The 22,397-nt window shown below is 49.4% G+C and overlaps 1 protein-coding gene and 1 long non-coding RNA gene across 3 annotated transcripts in view; one reads left to right on the forward strand and one right to left on the reverse strand.

Annotated features, from left to right (window-relative positions):
* The window catches only part of PTH1R (parathyroid hormone 1 receptor), a 186,085-nt gene that overhangs the window by 156,444 nt on the left and 7,244 nt on the right, over positions 1-22,397 (reverse strand). The gene's annotated exons all lie outside the window — the stretch shown is intronic.
* On the forward strand, positions 7,430-21,518 carry LOC127045964 (uncharacterized). Of its 2 annotated transcripts, none has more exons than XR_007772880.1 (3): positions 7,430-7,673; positions 19,431-19,584; positions 21,372-21,518. It is a non-coding gene; the product is annotated as an uncharacterized LOC127045964 (long non-coding RNA). The 2 variants fall into 2 exon arrangements; XR_007772881.1 differs by lacking the exon at positions 7,430-7,673 and adding an exon at positions 7,979-8,056.

A 22,397-nucleotide genomic window follows, 5' to 3' on the forward strand; every position in this document is an offset into this window, starting at 1 on the left:
GACACGAAGAGAGACAAAAATACCCATGTTATTTCACATTGTCACAGAGACAAGCCTGGAGCATCTCCGAAGGCTCTGACGAGTGGTCCCTATGAGGCTGCCCCCCCACAGTGGGCGGTACTGAAATGCATGCTTATTTCATGACATGCTGGGTCCACAGTGAATCTGGCCTCTGGACTGAAGAGCTTCTGCTTGATTTGTTAGGTCTGCTCAGAGTCAGCAACCCACGGGCGCTGACTTTCCTGTCTGCAAGAAAGCATTGTCGGGGGGATACTGACATTGTGTTCAATTCAGAAACCATAATGGGCCCTTCCAATCAATGAGAATCCTTTTAAAACCTCCTTTCCCCTCATGCTGCCTTTCCATTACAGCCTCTGAGGCTCTGAAAGCCTGGATCAATCCTGCATCAGGAATGTTTTCCCGAGTCCCTAAATACGCACCAAAGAGACTCTTGTGACTGGATCAGACTCCTGTTGCTGGATAACAATGCCCCGCTGTCAGAGATGCCCAGACAAAGCCCCCGAGACGCTGGGAAAGCAGGAGACGACGTTTCTCCAGCAGGGACTGGATGTCTATTTATTGTATGGAGCCACGGAGCGGAGGAAGCTGGAGTGGCTCTGCAGGCCTGCAGAGGGACAACGGCTCACGAGGGACCCAATCCAACTCCCAGACTTTAAGGCCAGAAGGCGCTGTTGTGAGCTAGTCTGCCTTCCAGCAGAATACAAGCCAGGGAACCTCACCCAGCGATCCCTGCATCTAATCCACAACTTCCACTGAATCCAGTGATGCTTTGGATCGGGTCCTACGTGGAACCCTCACCAGCTTCTTCCATCGTAACAGGCTGAGAAAACCAGCCTGCTGCCGTTATTCAGGGTGCAATCTCTCTACTGGGAGGTTATCTATTAACTGCATGCGCCTCTTGTCACAGACCTTGTCACACTGCTGAGCGGGAATTTCACGACAGAACAGTTTTTGGCTGGAAAACATGGACACCGAAACTTTTCATGGGTACATACCGTTTCAATTAAATGCTTTTCAGGAAAGGTTTCTCTAGTCCAGGTTGGAATTTTGGGTCAAAACTGGAGGGAGAGAGGCCCACATCTCTGAATAGCCAATAGTTCCCTCAAGTAACCATTATGTGAGGTCTCACTAGTGAGGGACTCATTGGGGAGTCCAGCAGAGAAGGAACTGGAACCTGGATCTCCCACATCGCAATGTAAGTGCCCTTATTGGCTCAGCTGGAGTAGGGGGAGGGCCATGTCCCTCTCTCGCTTCAATCTTTCTTCCTCCCACCACCCCACGAAAAACTTTGAATGGTCCCAGTGTCCTCAGGATGCAGAACAGGAGGAAACCATAACCCACCCAGATCTCCTAATGCTATTCCTCCGCTCAGGAGTGATTTTCAGATTCCCAGCCCAGAAGGGACCATTGCAATTATTTGGTCTCACTTCCTGGATAACACTGGCTGGAGAACTGCCCCAAAATAATTCCTAGGGCAGATATTTTAGAAAAACCTCCACTCTTGATTGAGAAATTGCCACTGATGGAGAATCCACCCTGACTCTTGGCAAATTGTGCCAATGGATAATTACACTCACCATTAAAAATTGATGCCTTATTTCCGTTCTGAATTTGTCTGGCACAAATTGCCCCTTAGATCCTAGTGAATAGCAGGCAAAACACTTAACATGGCTTGTAACAAATTCCACTTGAGTAAGGTCCCTTCTCATTGGATGGAGAATTCCCAGCTTTGACTATTTTTTTCTCCCCGGGCAGTCCATGGGAGGGCCAGTAGTTGCAAAGCTGTCGAGAGGCTGGATTTTAAAGGGCCCGGATTATGGAAAGCCCTTGTCGCTGGGCTGCTTCAAACAGTCCTGAGACCTGGCAGTTCCACCTCTCCTGCAAGGCGATTTCCACTGAGCAACACTGTAACAAAACAAGGCACTTCCTTCCTGCAAGCAAGGTGGGATGATAAGGCACCAGGGTCATGCGGATTCATTCCCTGCTGGCTGTTAAAGAAGCCAGCAGCGCCGCTAGAGGTTGTCCTATTCAAATACTTTGTTTCTTTCAGGAGGTTTAAAATGTACAAGTAAATATAAAAAGAAGGAAGGATTTGATCCAACCTGCCACTTGGGAGCACGTCCTTCCAAGCTGGGCAAAATGATCCCAAGGTAAAGCAGCCAAGTTTTGTTAGTGGATAATAACAGGAGTAACAAACAAGTAACGCAAAACCATTAAAATGACAGTTTAGAATGGAAGCGTTCGTGGTGGGAGGGGGAGACGTTAGCAGTAGTATAAAAACACATGCATGGCCTATCTGTGCATTTTGATTCCAGACAGACAGGCAGACAGACAGAGTCATCACACACATTGAAACTATTGCCCCATGTTAAGTATCCTCACACCAACGGGTGGTTCTAGGTTCTTTGCCACCCCAAGCATGGCAGTCAGGCAACCTTCGGCAGCTTGCCTATGGGAGGTCCGCTGGTAACGCGGATACAGCAGCTTGCCTGCGGGAGGTCCCTGGTCCCGTGGATTCGGCTGCTTGCCTGCAGGAGGTCCCCGGTCCCGTGGATTCGGCGGCTTACCTGCGGGAGATCCCCAGTCCTGCGGATTCAGCGGCTTACCTACGGGAGGTCCCCGGTCCCGTGGATTCGGCGGCTTGCCTGCAGGAGGTCCGCCAGTCCTGCAGATCCAGCGTACCTGCCGCTGAATTGCCGTCAAATCCGCTGGACTGGCGGACCTCCTGCAGGTGCGCCGCCGAAGGCTGCCTGACTGCCGCCCTCGCAGGGACCAGCAGAGCGCCCCCTGTGGCTTGCCGCCCCAGGCACTCTTGGGAGAGCTGGTGCCTGGAGCCGCTGCTGCTCACACCGTCTTGTCAAACTGTCTGTAATGGGCTATCTTGATTATCACCACAAAAGTTTTTGTTTTCTCTTAATTAATTAGCTTCTTAGAGTTGGTGTGGCAACTCCCACCTTTTCATGTTCTCTGTATATGTATATATATCTCCTTACTATATTCTCTATTCTATGCATCCGATGAAGTGGGCTGTAGCCCACGGAAGTGTACGCTCAAATAAATTTGTTAGTCTCTAAGGTGCCACAAGTACCCCTGTTCTTTTACTCAAAATCATAATGGCCTCATTTTTCAAAAATGACTCACGATTTGGGGGCTTAACCAAAATCACCTTGAAAGGGCCTGATTCTCAAAGAACATGTGCGCCACACTTTCGAAAATCGGGGTCCTTGACGTGCAGCGAGCTGAACCCCCAAATCATTAGTCACTTAAAAAGATTTAAGCCAATATGGTCCAACTGCCTGAGCTAGTCCAATTTTCCTGGGCCGGGTCTGTAGAAGAATTGTATATGCAGCTATGAAAAGTAGAATACACGGTATGTCTATAAAAGCACACTGTGAAACAGTACAAATAAAAGCCAACACAATTAAGATCCTAGGGACAGATTCCCTGGCGTTTTCTAGTTGCTTTGCACTGCTCCGGTGATGCAAAGCAGCTGTCAATTTGATTGAATCCGTTTAACAACTGTCTTGCATCATCCAATTGGCGCAAAACAGCCGGAGCATACTGGGGGGGATCGGCCCCACAGATTGCACCCAGGACACTGAAGGAATGTCTCCAAGATATAGACACGCTGTACAACGGCTACAAGCTGTGAATAAAAAATGCGCTGAACTGAGGCCAGCTGCGGAGAATGTAATTACACAGCTAAACGCGGAGGCCACTGACAGTTTCATAACAAATGGAAAGCGATATTGCTGGAGGCAAATTACTTTTGTTCTGCTTGAGAAAGGAAGGTTCCTTGACAGCTCAGATGTCTTCTTTTAGAGAGAAGCACTGAGGAGACAGGAGCATCAATTGGGTAAATAACAACAACTTACTGTCTGTTTATATAGTTCTTTCCATCCTAAAGGGATTCCCACATTATAAAGGAATGTAAGAATTGCCAGACTGGATCAGACCACTAGGCCAGCTAGTCTAATATTCTGCTCTGACAGTGGCCAATAACCTCTGCTTCAGAGGAATGTGCAAAAAACCCTGCGATATGCAGTTATGGAATACTCTTCCACCAAGGAAAGTTTCTTCCTGACTGCTACATATCAGAGGTTGGCTTAGGCAATGAAGCATGAAGGTATTTTTCCCTTTCAAAACTATTTTTAAAAAATCATTACTACTATAAAGCTGGATAATCTCATTATCCATATCAGCATCCAAATCATTTCTGAATTATAAGTTCTTGGCGTCAATGAAACCTTGTAGCAATGAATTCCACAGGCTAAATATATGTTGCATGGAGTCACTTCACTGAAATGCATCCACCTCTGGGGTGTGGTGCAGCAGTCACATTCACTGCCAAATAGCATGTGAAGGGGATATTTCGGACAAAGAATAACCTAGAAAATACATATTGCTGTAAAAGTTTCATGAACTTTTTAATGGAAACTCAGAGAAGGAAGGAAGGAACCAACACAGTAACATTGCGTGAGCTCCATCGAGCTCCCTGGAAAGGCTGGGAGCCCAAGTCCATGCTAACAGGACTCAAGATCTAGGTATTTCATACTCGATGCTACACCTCCAGTTTGCAATGCTCCCTGTCTAGAGATCTTCCAGTCCAACAAGAACCATTCTGTTCACACCTGATTTCCACAGAGGGAGTGTGGATGGGGAAAGCTCCCCCCATGGAGGTGAGATACACTGGGCTAGATTTTCATTTACACAAAGGCACCTTTACTCTACTCTGTTGACATAAAGGAGCCTTAAAGGGGCGGTAAATGGGGCCTGTCAATGAGAATCAGGCACATTTGTATTCAGTGGATATTTACCACCCATCTTGTTTCCTTCATGAATGGAAATGAAGCACCTCCCGTAGAATGTCTCCTGCAGAAATGTGTTCACGCCTAGGCTTTGGGGAAGGGGGGTTTCTAATCTGGGTCCCAATCTGGCACCAGGATCCTTTCATACCCGGTGGATCCCACTGAAGTCAACGGAGCGCCACACAGATCCTATTGCAGGATCAGGGCCTTCAATGTAATCGGTTATTTGAATCACACTGAGAGGCAATCTGGATGCTACTGTGCTAGGCTCTGTACAAACACATGGGGAGACACTTACCCTGTCTCAAGATCTTCCTGCCTGAGGGTACCTCCACACAGGGAATGAAAGCTTGATCTTAATGTGGGTAGAGCTGCCCAGGTTAGCTTTAACCTCGCTAGCGAGGGAAACAGGAACTGAGCTGCCCAATCAAAATAAGTAGCGTGAGAACGAAACGTCATCACCGAACATGTGGACAGGGCACTGGGCTGGTAACCACAAGATGTGGGTGCATGTCCCAGCTTGATCGCTGAGTGATCTTGGGGTAAGTTGCTTCCTCCTCTCTGAACCAGGACAGCCCCTGAACATTTAAAGCCACAGCTCAGAATTTGAGTACCTTTTCCAGTACAGGCAAACAGACTGGACCACGAACCCCTTACCCACGCTGCTGAGTAGTTATAGAGCAACGCAGGTAAGCAGTGAGTAAGGGACTCACAGTGCAAGCTCTTTGGAGCAGGAGCTTTGTTTTGTATCTCTAAAGCAACATCTATAAGGAGCTAATCTCAGAGTATTGCTGCAGGGGGGCGGGGGCGGTGGAGAAAGGAGAGGGTCACAGCATATGGACCATGCGGTAGTTTAGTCCAGAGTTACAGCAAGCCACAGCCTTTGTCATTCGCCTGCGTGGCATTTTCGGGCACCAGTGGGATCTGACGGCTAATAATTAATCATTGTACAGCCCCCACCATTCCCCCCCGGCCACACCTATTTGAAGCTAAAAACCTCCTCACCTTGAAATTCAATTGTTCTTCTTTACACACACACCCCAGTTTTTGCTAGATCGCTCGACGATGATGGCAATAATATCCAGATCTTATCCAGTACTTTTCATGAGCAGATCCGAAGCGCTCTAAAAAGGAGGCTGGTGTCATCATCCGCATTTTACAGATGGGAAAACCGAGGCACGGAGTCAATCAGTGACTTGCCTGCAGTCACCCAGCAGCAGCACTTTCTGGTCTGGATTTGCCCACTTTCAAGGGCAGGAGTAGCCAGCCAATCAACAGCATTGCCAGTTCTCATGATTTTGTTTTCCTTAAAGCCCCAGTTCCTGTGACATTAGCTGTGAGACTCTCAGCTTCCATTCAAATAAAACTGGCAATGTCTAGCCCTCATGGCTGTGGAGAAAAGCTTTTAATTGGGAGCCCGACAGCCTCAGCAACCAGCAAGTACAGAGAAAGAACCTTCCTTTCATTCCTTTTCAAAACCTCATGACTTTGAAGCCAAGCTTGGGATTTTTGACTCATGATTCACCAATGCATGCATCTGGCAAGACTGACTCAGTCTGGTTTGCTGGGTGACGCCCAGGCAAGTCACTGGTTGACCTTGTGCCTCGGTTTCCCCATCTGTAAAATGGGGATAATGATACCAATCTCCTTTGAAGCAGGTCTTTGCTACACTGCTGGCAGGAAAAGAAAAGGTCAGAATGGGAAATACACATAACTCTGCGGCGTCCGTAACTTGTGTGACTTCACAGGGGTTAAGTTTGGGCCTCTCGCCTTGGGCTGCACTGCTGCCTCCGGTATTTTTCCCAGTGTTCCAGCCAGACCCCTGGGACATCTCTTCCCAGTCTAACAGGTCAGGTCAGCACAAGTTTTCTTTTGCCCTTCCCCTTCCATTCCACATATCTCTATCCCCTCAGCTCCATCCTGTAACATTTTTCCATCCCCCAAGAGAAACTAGATCATACAACCTGAGTCACCATCCCTTTAAATCAAGCCAACCCAACGAACATGCAAGAAGGGATGAAAGCAAAAGCGCTGGGAAGAGAGCGCGGGGGGGGGGCATCTCTCTTGAGCCGGCCTGCGCTGGACTCCTGGCAGAAACCGCTGCCTCTATCTCCCCAGACAGCAGAGTCCTTATGGGGCAGTGCATGGGGGGGAAAAACTCTCCAAAAGGCCTAATGGTTGCACAGACAAATACATCACAGGCTACGTCTCGCCTGAATCTGCCCCAAGAACCCAAGCAAAAAATGAAAAGGGTTGGGGAGTTAAAGAGGAAATTAGGTGCCCAACACCTACTAAAAGCCAACGGGATTTGGGTTCCTAACTCCCTTGGGTGTCTTTCAAAAACAGAGGCAGATGTTTGCAGGGATCTCCAGAAACGCAGGAGGTGGTGCCTCACGAATCACAGGGCGGCAGAGCAAGTCGGAAGGGCCTGCCTCATTCTTCTTCCCAGTGCGATAGGATTTCAAGCGATTCTCCTCCCCAGCCCCGTGCCTTTCCCGCCCCAACTTCTCCTCCCCCTTTACTATCACATCCAGCGCTCCTTTGCCAGCTATTTTGGGAAGCAAGCAGTCCTGGGCAGCTCCCTGTGGCTGAGGCGCGAGAAAGGAGAGCGGAAAAGCAGCAAGTGGGGTTAGGATCCCCCCTCGCATCCCACACAGGCAGCTGAGAAATATACTGAGATTTTTTTTTTTACTGTTGCTGGAGCCGGCATCTAACCCCTTCACCTGTCCCTCCTCCCCTGCTCACTGGCCCCCCTGCAAAGAGGCAGATGGGAGCTTTAATGAGCCCTCTGCGGTACCGTGTCTCTGGAGATATTTAACTCTGCCGGCATGCAACAAACCACAGGTATCTGACCCCGTCCCGAGCCCCGGAACGTTGATTGATGGCCTGATTCACAGGCCGCGTTCTGTAAACATGGCGGACAGGACAGCCCAATTTCGGCAACAGCCTCAGATGTGGCCAATACAGCCCCCCCAGTCCCCTCCGGCTCTCCCTTCCTCCCCGCCCCCCTTCCCCTCTTTGAGAGGATCTGTTCCAAAAAATCTGGGCTGAGCCCAGCATGGGGAAGAGAGCGCCGGGCCCTGCTTGCCGAGCTGCAGCTGCAACAAGGCGACCACTGTGCGGATGGCTCATTAAACCCTCAGTGTGCGGCGGAGAGCCGGGAGATGACGTCGTCCCAGTGCGGCCAGTCAGCGCCGTCATCCGCGCTGCTCCAGTGAGGGGACTCGGTAAACATGAGGCTGGGAGATGCCGGACAGCTGGACAGGCTAAGGGCCGGCAGAGCTCAGAGCCAGACGGGCAGGGGAAGGGATTGAAGTGGGCCAAGCCCAGGGAAAGGATGCAGCACCCCGTCCTGTGCATCAGACAGGGCGTGGAGTGTTGTCTACCAGCTGAGGCACAGGCCTGGGAGCCAGGAGTTGTCAGTTTCAGTCTGGGCTCCGCCACAGATTTGCAGCTGGACCATGTGCAAACCTCTGCACCGCTGTCTGTAAAATGGGGGGATGGGAGGTTGAAATAAAGATGGAATAATTGTGGGGGGGGGGCGCAACTTCGCCTTTCTATTAAAAGGAGCAGCTCCTTTTCATCTCGCTGGTGTGACTGAGCAGCTCCCTGTCCTGGTTGAGCAATGCTGCCCCACAACTCCTCCTCCTCTCCTCTTTCAGTCTATTGGGAATAACACCATTCCTTGTCCCAAAGCCGTTGCCCCTCTCATTTCAGACCCGTTTCAGAATTGAGTACTGACCACACACTGGGAATGAAAATGACACTGGCCCAAGGTCCTGCACCAGTAGCCCTAATAGCGAATGCCAGTGAGAGATTGAAAGCCTGGTATCTTATGGAGCGTTTTTGCTAGCATTCTCCTTACACCCTGGAACACCAAGGAAGATGATTTAGTTGGGGACTGGTCCTGCTTTGAGCAGAGGGCTGGAGTAGATACCTCCTGAGGTCCCCTCCAACCCTGATATTCTATGATTCCATGAAGTTACCTTTCCTGTGGTTTCAGCATTTGTTTTTAGTCCTGATGATTTATACAAGGGATGGGACCGTAAAGGCACACCATGCCAGTTGCTGCCTTGCTTTGCCTCTCCCCTTTAAAGTCAGACATGATTATAGTGACTGAGAATCACTAGAAAAAGATACAGTCGTTCGAGGTGTCAAACTAGTCCCCATTCATGGGCTAGATCTCTCCCATTTGACAGATTGATATGCCCCACACAACATACACAGATTGTGCAGCATCTCAGCGTTCGTTTAAAAGACACAGTATGATTCTTGCTCAAGTGATGTTGGAATTTCTCTGAAGACCTTACCCTCTCAGTTCCCAAGAACTCAGCCCGACTCTGGATTCATCACTCAAGTTTCTTTACTGGCTACACAGAGCTGATCAGACTCACATCCAGGGGGTGAATCCAGGGCATACCACAGATCCAGTATAAATTACTTTAGATACTAGTTCACCCCTGCACTGATGTATATGTCTTCCATTCTGTGTTATAACCTGCACTTTCTGATTGGTCAGCTCACTTTCGGGGCCAATCCCTGTACATATCATGCTTTGTTCCCATGCCACACATAGACACCATATTTTAATTTTGTTAATTTAATTTGTTAATATTTGAATATGTTAATTTTCTCCCTGTATTTTGTTCGTTTCCTCTCTGTCTGCTTATCCTCCTTCCACACATTCTTAGCCACTACTGCTGCCAATATTATTTCTTGCACTTGGTTTTATACCACTTCTCTCTTTCTCTCTTTGGCTACTGGCTCCACTACCAAAGTTACATCGATAGCTTATCTTTTCTCTTGTCCTGGATTACTGGGGCTCATTCATACCAAGTTTGACCTACACATGGCTATGAAGGAAGCCTTGCAAAATGTGAACCATGGTGCAGACTGATGAAGCACATTGTGCCTGAATCTGCAGACAGCCTGAGACAATATCTCGGAGAGGAGTGAACTCCTTCACTCTGTCACTCATTCATCTCAATGTAGTGTTAACTCTGAACTCTAACAATGCCACTGAAGTGTCTGTCCTGACTCCTAGTTCATTATGGATAGAATGGAGAAGGTTGTAGAAGGGAAGCCCAAAGGGAGATGGAATTGGGAGCTGCTGCAGAGGAATGAACAGAGGAGGCCTACAAAAACAGGGAAACAGAGGAAGAAGAAAGAGAAGCAAAGAGGGAAAATAGCAGTGATCCTACAAGGGAATGGATTTCCTCAGAGCAGGATGCTGAATGGCATTGAACAAACACTAAATAATGAAGTCTGGGGGGTCCAAAGGCTCCTAAGGGTGTTAGGTGCCATGATGCCATGGGAGATGGTCACTTAACTCCGTTAGGCCCTTTGGACAATCCCACTGTGATGGGGCGTCTGCCCCACAGTGGCAGAAAAGGGGTTAAAAGCAGCCCTAGGGAGGCTGAGTGGGAGGCAGCCAATCAGCGAAGGGCTGAGGGGAGCAACCAATTAGGGCAAAGCAGGCCCATATAAAAAGGCAGAGGAGCGCAGTTCTCTTTTGGCAGCCAAGGGAGGAAGAACTGGGTCCCTGAAGGGCTGAGACAACTGCCAGCACCCTGGACAGAGCAGTGCTGCCAACAGGGGCCAAGGGAGCAAGAGACAGCTCCTGGCTGGCTGTTGGGGGTTGCAGACGAGGCCCTGATGCAAGGGCAAGGAGGATGCTGGAGCCACATGGGAAGTGGTTCGACCACGGACTGCAGTCTGCCACTGAAGGCAGTGGCCAGACAGTACATTGCAGGTTCCCCCAGAAGGATGGAGAACAGAGTGCGGCGCAGCCAGAGGGTAGTGTCATGAAGAGGATTCCATGGTCCTGGGAGTGACATGGGTCCAGGAACAGAGCTGGCAGTGGATGAGACACCACCAGCAGAGGGCGCAGCACTAAGTCCTCGGACAGCCCGTAGGAGGTGCCGCAGTGCTGAGTCGCACCCCGTCACACCCACCCTAAAGGTTCTATATAAAGGTCATCGTCCACCCTTCGCAAACCTGTCCACGACGTTGGTGGATTGAAGGGGAGTTCCTAATCCTAACTTTATATTGCTGCCCATGGGTGGGGATTTCAACTAGAATTCATCCCCGTGCACAGAATGAGTGTGACACCGCTGCAGCAGGTGGATCCCTGAGGACAGCTGAGCTCTCACCTGGCACAAAGCATTATGCTCTAATGCAGGTGGCTGGTGAGCTACCATCTCCCAGTGCCATGCTGGAAGGGAAGTGTGTGAAAGAAAATGTAAAATCAGAAGGTTGTGACTTTAAGATCCAATATCTCACCCAGTTTCAGGGCTGGAAGCACCATGTGCCAGGCTCTCCAGGATTCTCTTGTTGCTTTGCCTCACTCCTGCAACACAAAGCAGCCAGGAGCCCAGTTTCAGAGGTAGTGGGTTAAGGGTTGCATTGCTGGAGCTTGCTGGCGAATCTGCCCTGTGACGGGATCGATACATTTGTTTGAAGGAGAAGCAAGCGCATCTACATGTCGGTCCTGCACCAGGCCTAGAGGGGGAAACCTCTGATGCCAATGGCTGTACGGACAGCTTCACTTCTCTCCACAAACCCACGCACGGGCTGGCTGTTCGTGGTTTGGCCCAAGTCTTCACCCAGCCATATCTTAGGCAACGATTCATGCTACAAATGGTGTGAGTAAGAAGGAGGCGCTCACGTGGGGTGAGATCATCCTGTGTGTTCGTGCCCAGGCCCCCAGGCCACGGACCAGGACCCCCAGTGTGCTAGGTGCTGTACAAATACAGACCAAAAAGGCAGACCGTGCCCCAAAGAGTTGGCAATCTAAGTATAAGGCATGGGCTTTGATAGCAGCCTTCAACTCCCTGAAGGGAGGTTCCAAAGAGGATGGAGCTTGGCTGGTTTCAGTGGTGGCAGATGACAGAACAAGGAGTAATGGTCTCAAGTTGCAGTGGAGGAGGTCTAGGCTGGATATTAGGAAACACTATTTCACTAGGAGGGTGGTGAAGCACTGGAATGGGTTCCCTAGGGAGATGGTGGAATCTCCTTCCTTAGAGGTTTTTAAGGCCCAGCTTGACAAAGCCCTGGCTGGGATGATTTAGTTGGTGTTGGTCCTGCTTTGAGCAGGGGGTTGGACTAGATGACCTCCTGAGGTCCCTTCCAACCCTGAGATTCTATGATTCTGTAAAAGCAGCAAAGAATCCTGTGGCACCTTATAGACTAACAGACGTTTTGGAGCATGAGCTTTCGTGGGTGAATACCCACTTCCTCAGATGCATGTAATGGAAATATCCAGGGGCAGGTATATATATGTGTGCTAGCAAGCAAGCTAGAGATAACGAGGTCAGTTCAATCAGGGAGGATGAGGCCCTGTTCTAGCAGTTGAGGTGTGAAAACCAAGAGAGGAGAAACTGGTTCTGTAATTGGCAAGCCATTCACAGTCTTATGATTCTGTGAAGTCCTACTGGACTCGGTGGGCCTATTCATGCAGAAAGGCACCGCTGAGCGTGGAAGGATCACAATCTGGCCTTCTGTCATTAAACACCCTGACACAAAGAAGATCCATTAGGCTGTGAAGTGATGTCCCAAGGAAAACACTGGCCTGCTCTTTGTGACTATTAGCCCTAGGCTGGCCAGGCCGCTTTGGAGCGTGTTGCAGGGGAGTGAGATGTGTCGGCCAGGAGATGGACTGGAGAATTTGATGGGTCTCCTTCTGCTCTGTCCCATGCAATCTGGTTGCAACATGACAACGGTAATGCTGCCTTGGCCCCAGAGACGAAGCAGAAGTGTTTCAACGTCCTGCAGGGCCCTTGCTTGCAGGTCCTGTCCGAAACAGAACAGGCAGCAGCACCCCTGGAGTTACGCATTCTCATTCTGCATGCACCCACCCTGCCGTGCCCACTCCCCCCTTAGCTACAGAAATTCAGAAGAATAACAGGCGGAAGGGCAGATCTACTGGGGAGCCTGGTCCTAAAGATCTTGTGCAGTCCAGTTACCCGCTGCTGTGCACGATGGATGTGCAGAACTCCCTAGGCACGTTCTCTAACGTCAGGGCCAGCACTGCGCTGGGAGAATACGTGGGGCTAGGAATGAGAGGGATGCGGGTAGTGAGGGAAGGAGCCAGCCCAACAAAGCCACAAGCAGGCTAGGTAGCACCGGAGCAAGGAGAGACAGCTGCAGTGCACCCAGAGAAGCTGACAGGATTAGCCTGTCCTGACCCAGGGCCTGTCTTGACACAAGTCTATTTATGTCACATGGCTAGCTGGAAGCCAAATGTTTGTTTGTTCCTTCATTTGGCCAGAGATCTGCTTATTCAACTGTTCTTAGGACCCTTATCTTCCTGACCCCAGAGACATGCTGACTCAGTTCCGCCAGCCAAACCAGAAAACTTGCCCGCATTGACCCCTATGTGGAACTCTGCTGTGCATGCAGACCTGTTAATAAATAGGCTGATCGGGGGGCTAGATCCTCAGCTGCTGTAAACTGGCGGGGCTCTATCAGCTTCATTTACATCAGCTGAGGAGCTGGGTCCAAGAGCCTGATTCATGCCAACCACAGGGTAAATCAGGAGCAATTCCCGCGAAGTCCGTAGGCCCGATTGTTTATGGTTTTCACAGATGCTTGTGCAAAATGGGTGTGAAATGCTATCTGCTGAGAATGGCAGCATTTTACACACACTCTGCGGAGAGGACACAAGACACAATGCCCAGTGGAGAATCAGAGTGTAAAACCACCTGGGAAAAATCGGTGTCGGCAAGCTGAGAAGCAGGTCGGACATTTCAGAACCCGGTGCCGTGTTCAGTGATCACCTAGTGCTTAAGGTGCTGCAAGAGATCTGGTTTAGCCTGTGTCTGATTCCAGCTGGCTCCATAACGACAACAAGAGCTTCACCGCTCTCAGCGTCTCTTAGGACAAGATGCCGTCTGTATAGGACTGCCTGACTTCTAAGCAGGGGTTGGAGACGGGTGTAATTAAGAGTTGATCTGAATCTGCAACTGAGCCTTCACCTTTTCCAAAGTCTGAAAACCTCCTTTGTGTCTGCAGGCCCCGTTCTCACCATCAGGCCTCCATCTAGGTCAGAAAGAGGCGTGGCCAAAATGCCACAAAGAAGACGGTTCTCAGCTGAGTGCATGCAAGAAGTACTGTATTTCCTAAGTAGGGCAGCCCAAAGAAGCCAGCCAGCCAACCAACCACAAGAAAGCTAATCCAAGCACAGCACAGTGGAGTTCAGATAAGCATCTGAATGTTTAGGATGTTTATCTGACCTGGATCTCCAACCCATCCCCTCGGTGCAAGGCAGACCAAGGAGCTCAGGAACAATTTTGCAAAGTGGAGCGATGCTGATTTACTCTAGCTGGGGATCTGGCCTCAGTGAGAGCTGAGGATCTGGCCCCGGGAACTTGGTGGTTTCTATCATGAGGTTAGGGCAAGTCAGAGAGAGAATATGATCTCAGGAATGAAAAAAACAAACACACAATTATGGTGTGTGGCACAAGGCAGATGATGAAACACAGTCATGATTGGAAATGAAGTGACAATGAAGCTGATGCCCTGCCATGGAATCCTACAATGAGACTCTTATAGCTTAATTGAGCAAAGCTAAAGCATGACTCAGGGTAGTAGGAACACACAAGTCCTGCTGGGTCTAATCCTGAAATCTTTCTCCAGCTGAGTGAAAATGAGGAAAGACCACAAGTCCCGCCTGGTACAGTTGGGATGTGGCAAATCCCAGACTGGAGCATGATTCAGACCCAAATCCGATGAGAGACCTGGTGGCTGGAATGGCATGGGCACACGGGAAGGGGATGTGACGCGGACATGGCTGCCTTGATGAGTTCAGCGCTGGATGTGCTTCTCTGGGTCATATGCTAATGTAACTCCATCTGCTGTACTCCCAGTCTGCACCGGTGGGAGAATCCGGCCCTTGTCTTCTCCAAAGCAGCCCATGAGGCAGGGACACTTTGCTTTGAACCAGGGACACCAGAACATGGAGACCAGGGGCCGTGGCCCCATCACTTTTTACCAACTGTAAGGGAAAGTGACGGGGAGACGAGGCAGAGAGGAGAAAGTGGAGGGCAGGTTCTTGGGGGAAGAGGCTGTTTGGGGGCAGAGCCTTGGGGGAAGGGGCGATGTGAGGGCAGGGCCTCTGAAGAAGGGGTGATGCGGGAGACAAGGCCACAGCTCAGGTGCTGGTGTTTCCCCCTGCTTTCAGGGAGCTTCATTGCTCCTGCTTTGAACAAAGGACTGGAAGAACCTCCTGGATCTCTGAGTCCATCCCCTGCTGTCACAGTCACCCCCTGCGATAATCTCTTTTGTAAATACATCAAGCTCCAACTTCCAGCTACTTAGGTTGTTTGCCCTCCTGCCCCCCCCCCCCCGAGTATTCCCGTGGGGAGGCTGTTCCTGAAACCTCCCTCCTCTGACAGTGAGAAACCCTGTTCTCCTTTCCAGCCTCAATTTATTCTTGGCCAGGTTATCGCCATTTGTTCTTGTGCCAGAACTGGCCTTTCGCTTCAGTACCTCTTCTCTCATCCTCTTGATTACAAGTGCTGATGTATTTAGATGCTTTGAAACATTTAGATGCAGAGTTACTGCCCGGTAAGCCAGAGCGTGAATCGATAGTGCACCCGTTTGCTGCACACTAAGGACGGGTCACTCCACTCCACAGTCAGGTTGACGTAAGGCAGCTTAGGTCGACCTGATTTCATTAGTGTACACAGTGCAGCCTCGTCCCACCACTGTAAGCGCCCTATGAGGCTGACAGAAGAACTCCACCTTCGCAAGAGGCACAGGGCTTATGTTGCTCTAGTTAGGGCAACACAGTCTCTGCACTGCTTACATCCTACTGTTGGCTGTCTTGTCAATTTCACGGCTCCCTGTTGGAGCCGTGAAATTGACCGGAAATCTGGACTGCTAGAGCCTGGCTGCCCCCAGCTCCCCGCCGGGCTACGGCCCAGAGGTTCCCCGCTCAGGGAGGCGAGACACCCAGGCAGCAGGCCCCCCGCTCGTGGCTGAGGAGCTAAGCACAGCTGAGAGCCCTGGCTCTCGACCCCCTCCCCCCTACTGCCTCTCTTCAATGAGGACACGCACCCCCGATAGAAAGAGGGGAATGTGGACATCAGTCATTGCAGTGATCGCCGCAGGGGCTGTAAATTGACCTAACACAGGTCGACTTCGGGCTGTAGTACAATCACCCCCAGCTCACCATAGGGACACTGCTAGAGCGTGGGGAAAGCGCCAGAGTGCAGTGTAGCATACTGCCGCTAGCAAACACAGAACTCTCCATGTAGACAAGCCCTAGGACAAGGGATTGGATTGGCACAAGGGCGGACAACTCGACCCCTGCCATGGGAAAGCAAGCGGAAACCAGGCATTCGGAGGCAGGCCAAGCTAACCGGAAAAGGTTCCCAGAGAGCTCCAGGGAGGGTAATAATAACTGCCTTTTTGAAACCCTTTCCAGCTGAGGATCTCCAAGCACCCTGTGAACATTAATTGACGTAAGCCTCACAACACCCCGTGTTCTGTCTATTAATAGGGCCCTACCAAATACTTGGCCATGGAAAACATGTCACAGACCACGAAATCTGGGCTCCCTTGAGAAATCTGGTCTTTTGTGGTTCTCAGCTGGAACGCAGAGGTCTTCCAGGGGGTACATCAACTCATCTAGATATTTGCCTAGTTTTACAACAGGCTAACCAAGTCAGTACACACTAAAATTTCATACAATGACTTGTTTCTACTGCTCTCTATACTGAAACGTAAGTACAATATTTATATGCCAATTGATTTATTTTATAATTATATGTTAAAAATGAGAAAGTCAGCAATTTTTCAGTAATCGTGCACAGTGAAACTTTATTTTTATGTCTGATGGTGTTAGCAAGTAGCTTTTAAGTGAGATGACAGTGGCAGCTGCTGGCCGAGGGCCCAGCTCTCACGGCAGCTGCACAGACGTAAAGGTGGCAATACCATACCGTGCCATCCTGACTTCTACGCTGCCACTGGTGGCGGCTCTGCCTTCAGAGTTTGGCTCCCGGCCAGCAGCCACTGCTCTCCAGCTGCTCAATTCTGTAGGCAGCGCCGCCACCAGCAGCAAGCGCAGAAGTAAGGGTAGTAAAACCACCCCCCCAAACAATAAACTTGCAAACCTTCCCCCCACCAACTCCCTTTCGGGTCAGGACTGCTACACCATGAAATTTCAGATTTAAATATCTGAAATCATGAAATTTACTATATTTAAAATGTTACGACCGTGAAATTGACCAAAATAGACTGTGAATTAATAACCCCATGTGACACATGCGAACACAGTGTGGCATTTTGTTTCCCTCTAGGGGTTAGATCACAGATACCAATTTATGAGTCAAATATGGACTCGGTAAATTATCTCAAGCTAAAGCAGAGGCTCTGTCCCTGGACCCAGAGGCCCTGGCTTCATTCCTCACAAATGATCCAGCCCCAGGCATCCTTGCACTCACTTTACACTCAGAGAGGTTTAAGTGACTTGTCCAAAGATACGCCCCCCACCCGCCAGGAAAGCAGCCTTCTAATCTAACCATCCTGCCGCAGAGCAGCCATTTTAGAACTGGCGAGCCAAATGAGCACAGCCTGGAGAACGATGGCGAAATGTGCAGCTCGAAGGAAGCCTTGGAAAAATCACTCCGGAGGCAAACAGGCCTGGTAATCTGAGAGCTCTTGATAAGCAGGCAACATCGATTGCCCTGATTGTGTCCTCTGAGTGTCTCTCAGACCGCCCAGCTTTTATCATTCCCCTCTACTGAGCTGAGCTGCCTTTTCAATTGCTAACCATGAAATAGATCCGCTGGGCAATGTTGTTCTATTGATCCCACTCTTAAAGCCCTGCTAGGACAAACAAGACATTCATTTTCATTGTAGAGGTGCAGGCGTCTGGCCATAGGCACCAGCTCCCTCATTTCCCCAGGGATGCTCGACCCCTGCTCCACCCCAGGCCCTGCCCCCAATCCACCCCTTCCCCCAAAGCCACACCCTCACCCCACCTCTTCCCGCCCTTGCCCTGTAGGGTTGCCAAGCTTACAGGATTGTCCTGGAGTCTTCAGAATTAAAGCTCAATCTTTAATTAAAAATTATGTCATATGATGAAACCTCCAGGAATATGTCCAACCAAAATTGGCAACCCTATCATCCCACCTCTTCCCGCCCCCTTCGGTCCCCTCCCTCTAATGCGCCCTCTCCTCCCCAACACCTCCTGCACATTACTGAACAGATGATCTGCGGCGGGCGGGAGGTTCTGGGCAGGAGGGGAAGGAGCTGATTGGTGAGACCCACCAGCAGGCAGGAGGCAGTGGTGGTGGGGAGGGATAGGAGCTGATCCGTGGGGCTGCTGGTGGATGCTGAGCACAATTGGGCCCAGAGGATGAGGCAAGTAAGAAGTCACTGATGCATTCCAGTGGCTTTGGGTAGGAATCAGCAGTGTAGTGTGCTCACGAACGGGGAAGATAGGTAATTACATGGAAGACAGCACTGTGCTATGTGGAGTGGATGTGCATGCATGCACCAGGAGATCCCAGAAAGTTTTGCACTGGCTCAGAAGGCTGATGTGGCTGAAGGTTTTGCAAAGTACTTTGAAACTAGCTGTCCTGGCTTTCCTTAGGAGAGATGAGCCAAGCTGGAATCTGGATTCAGTTTCTGAACCCCAAAACTTGCAACTAGGAATGCTGGGTGTTTGGATTAGGCCTATCTCCAATCAAGCTATCTATCTGAGCATTTATACCGTAGCCTCCCTGTCATAGCTCCATGATTTAATGCGCAGAGATGGGAATGAGATTGTGATCATGGGCCGGAGCATCCTGATTGCTGTAACTCAAGGCGTTTTCCATTCTCTTCCTCCTAACCCCGTGCAACTGATGCATTAGAATCGTCATGCTTTGCACGTACAGGGTGCCATTCATTAGAGGATCCCATGGCCCTTTTGGAATGTCTATTAATTAAGCCTCAGTGTGAAGACCTGTCGGAATGAGATTGTCATGCCCATTTCACAGATGGAGATGTTGAGGCAGAGAGATAGAAGTTCATTAACTCTCCTGAGGTCACAAAGCAAGTCACTAGCAGAGTCAGAAATAGATTCCCTGCTTCCCGGTTCCCCGCTCTCACCCATCGGCCTTGGTTAGCTAAACTGAACTATCGTCCATTTGTGCCTCACTGTTCTCCCAAGATATTGAGTTCTTGCACCCATTGCCTGGGGCTGTTCCTTACAAATACCCCTTCATCTGGGCTGGATTGTGAGTGTACCTATCCAGTCTATCCCCACATACAGATATTTAGGCTCTAATCCAGAGGCCAGTGAAGGCGACAGAAGATTTTCTGTTGACTCCAATGAACTCTGGAACAGGCTCTTAAACGGATGCTGTTTAGTTTGTTTTCATCCCTCAAACCTACAATTAAAAACATAGATAGACAGAGTGTATGGAGAAAGAGAGAATTTAAATAAATGATTTGTAGCGGATGTGCAGAGGAGTTAACATCAAGGAACCCTGATAAGTTACAATACCAGGTCATCCATGGGAAAAGCCAAGATACTGCTTTGCGCTGAGTTCGCAATTTACATCTTTAATCTTTTTCACAAACACTGACTCATCTATGGGTTATTTTCAGATACAAATCGAGTATTAAAGAGTTGGCCTTACCTGGTACGCCGCTGACACCAGAGTTCATTACAATGGAAAGCATTTAAACAAGCAAATGCAGCTGGGCATTATCTGCTGTTTGGTTCTGCATTTCAATCAGCTCAGAAGATGCAACTAGACAGGTCAGTTTATGATCAATTTCTCTCAGTTAGGGGGGTGTGTGTGTGTAAGTGTAAGTGTGTGCCCACACATGGAACAAACACACTGCACAGGCCCCACCGTCAGTGTGGATTTTCAGGACCAGAAGCCAGTGGATCAAGTGCTGGACTGGGAGCCTTGAAAAACAGGTTCTATTCCCAGCTGTGACCTTCAACAAGTCACTTCGCCACCCTGTGACTCTGGGTACGTCCCCACAGCAGCTGGGGTGTAATTCCCAGCTTGGGCAGACGTACATGGGCTAGCTCTGCTCAAGCTAGCACCTAAAAATAGCATTGGCACAGTGGCTCAGGCTAACTCCAGGGGATTGGTGGGATTGTACTCAGGCGGTTAGCCTGAGTTGCCATTCGCAGGGCTGCGGCCACACTGCTATTGGCTTATGATAAGCTCTTTGAGATCTCCTGAGGCAAGCTAACCATTGTTCTCTGCTGGCCCCCTGCATGGGAATGAGGGAACCAGAGGCTTTCCCTACACAAGCGGCGGCCCCAGTTTGAGAAACACTGCCCTACATGGACAACCTTATATCTCTTTAGACCCCCTTTCTGTCTAGTTAGCATAAGTCAGTGGCGTTTGTCTGCAGGTGAGAGTGTCCGTATCTGCGTGAGAGGGTATAAGCGTGAAGGCCGATGAGTGTGTGTGTATGTTGGGCCAGATCCTCAGCAGAGCGCTATCAAACTCCAACAGAGCTTTGCTGATTTACATGTGCTGAGGATCTCACCTAGTGGTTGTGGACGAGAGGGAAGCAAAGTGTTTGAAAGAGGAGCAACCCAGATGCATTATGGGAGGCATCAATACAAAGAAATCCGTAGAGAAATAAACTCGGCGATGCTGCGGTCAGGCAATCTAAAGAAGGAATGAACCGATGTAGGTTTCCAATAGGGAAATCTCAAAAGGGCTTTCTCCTTATATTTTCTGATAGAGGAACAAAGGTGGGCTGGCTCCAGGACCATTACTAGCATGCTCTACCCCCTGCTGCGCAAGAAACATAGGGTTGAATCTCTGACCTACCACCTGGCTGTCCCAGGAGTGCAGAGGATGCTGCTTGGAATGTATAAGTTAGCTGTAAAACGACATGCTTCAACCTTAAGCTAGATGTAGCTAGTATTTATTATTTGTATTGTGGTTGCACCAATCACTAACCAGGGTCCCATTGTGCTGAGTATTGTGTAAATACAGAACAAAGACAGCCTCTGCCCTGAGGAGTTTAGCTTAATTTATTCTCTTACCAATAGCCCACTGATTCTGAAGTTCTTTAGCAATGTTTAAGGCCTGAACTTTCAAAAGGGGCTAGTGGTTTTGGATGCCCCATCGGAGAAACTTTGAGAGGATCCCGATCTTCAGAAAACTCACCTCCTGGAAATCAGGCCCTTTAAGAGATCTCGAGGGGATACCCGGAAATCAAAGCACCCCAAAACCAAAATATGCCAAGGCCTACCCCTTTAGTAAACATAGGGCCTGATGCAAAGTCTGTTGAAGTTAAGTGGAGTCTTTCCAATGGCTTGAAAAGAAAGGGCTCGGATTAAGTGTATGCAGGATAAATATGAATTCTTATTCCCCAGAAGAGCAATTTAGAGGCTGAGTTAAATTCTGCCTTTAGTTACACGTGTGTGTCCTCAAAGATAGCAATGGTGACGACAAGTGGGTCTGAGAGCAAAGTGTGGGGCATTGCTGTCATCCGTTGCCAGCCCCACATATTATTCTGTCCAAATTGTATTCCGTTAATTCCATTCTGCTATCTAAACACTTCTTGCAGTCTCAGCTGGATACAAGATTCATCTTCGCTTGCTGACTTTTAGTAGTTGTTACTGTGCATTGCTCAAGAACTGCCACGTTCCGCCCCAGAGGCGGTTGCTCTTCAGCTGAGGATTCATTCATTTGCTGCTTGGTGTCTTTGATGGAAGTTGCTACATAAAAGAAAGTATTTATTATAATAGCTCTCAAGAGCCAGGTCAGGGTCTTGAATATTGTAGCCTGAAGCATCCAAATTGCTGAGTATGAGTTGTGTTCCAGTAAACAAGATGGTATTAAGTGTTACAGGAGGGAATTCCTTCTTCCCTGCTCTGAACATTTTTTAATAAGGTTTTGATAGATCCTGGTGAATTGTTTCCTTAATACTTCACTTGCCCTAATGAACCTGTTTGGGTTTTTTGATTATTATTCCTTCTATTTATTATTTGCATCGCAGTCGCACCAAGGGAGCCAGTCTCACCTCTGTCAGGGTTTGAGAGGATACAGAAACCTTTTCACCTATGCAGAGAAGCCGCCTGCTCAAAATAAAGATCTCTGGGTTTTTCTCTTTTTGATGGCGTCCGTTTCAGAGGGTGAGTGCCGGGCAGAGGGATCAGTGTTCAAAAGGCTTCCCAGTACTAGTGGGGATGAAGAAACGACATCGTCTAGGGAGTAGATAAATACTCTGCAGGAGGGGTTCACCCACCACTGTAGTTAATCCACCTCCCCGAGAGGTGACAGAATTCTTCCCTCCACCTACCACTGTCTACACAAGGATTTAGGTCGGTTTAACTACGTAGCTCGGGCGGGGGAGGGGGGGGATTTTTCACCTCCACCCCAAGCGATGTAGCTGGGTCAATCTAATGTAGATCAGCCCTATGTGAGAGGAGAATCAGGCCTGGTCTACACTTAAATTTTATACTGACATAGCTAAATGGGTCAGGAGTGTGAAAAAAATCCCACCCGTTAGTGACAGAGCTATGCCAGTAAACCCCCCAGTGTGAACGTAACTACGCTGCTACTGTCTCTGTAATGCAGATGTGGCTTCTTA

Source organism: Gopherus flavomarginatus, chromosome 2, assembly GCF_025201925.1.
Source record: "Gopherus flavomarginatus isolate rGopFla2 chromosome 2, rGopFla2.mat.asm, whole genome shotgun sequence".
Classification (NCBI taxonomy): domain Eukaryota; kingdom Metazoa; phylum Chordata; order Testudines; family Testudinidae; genus Gopherus; species Gopherus flavomarginatus.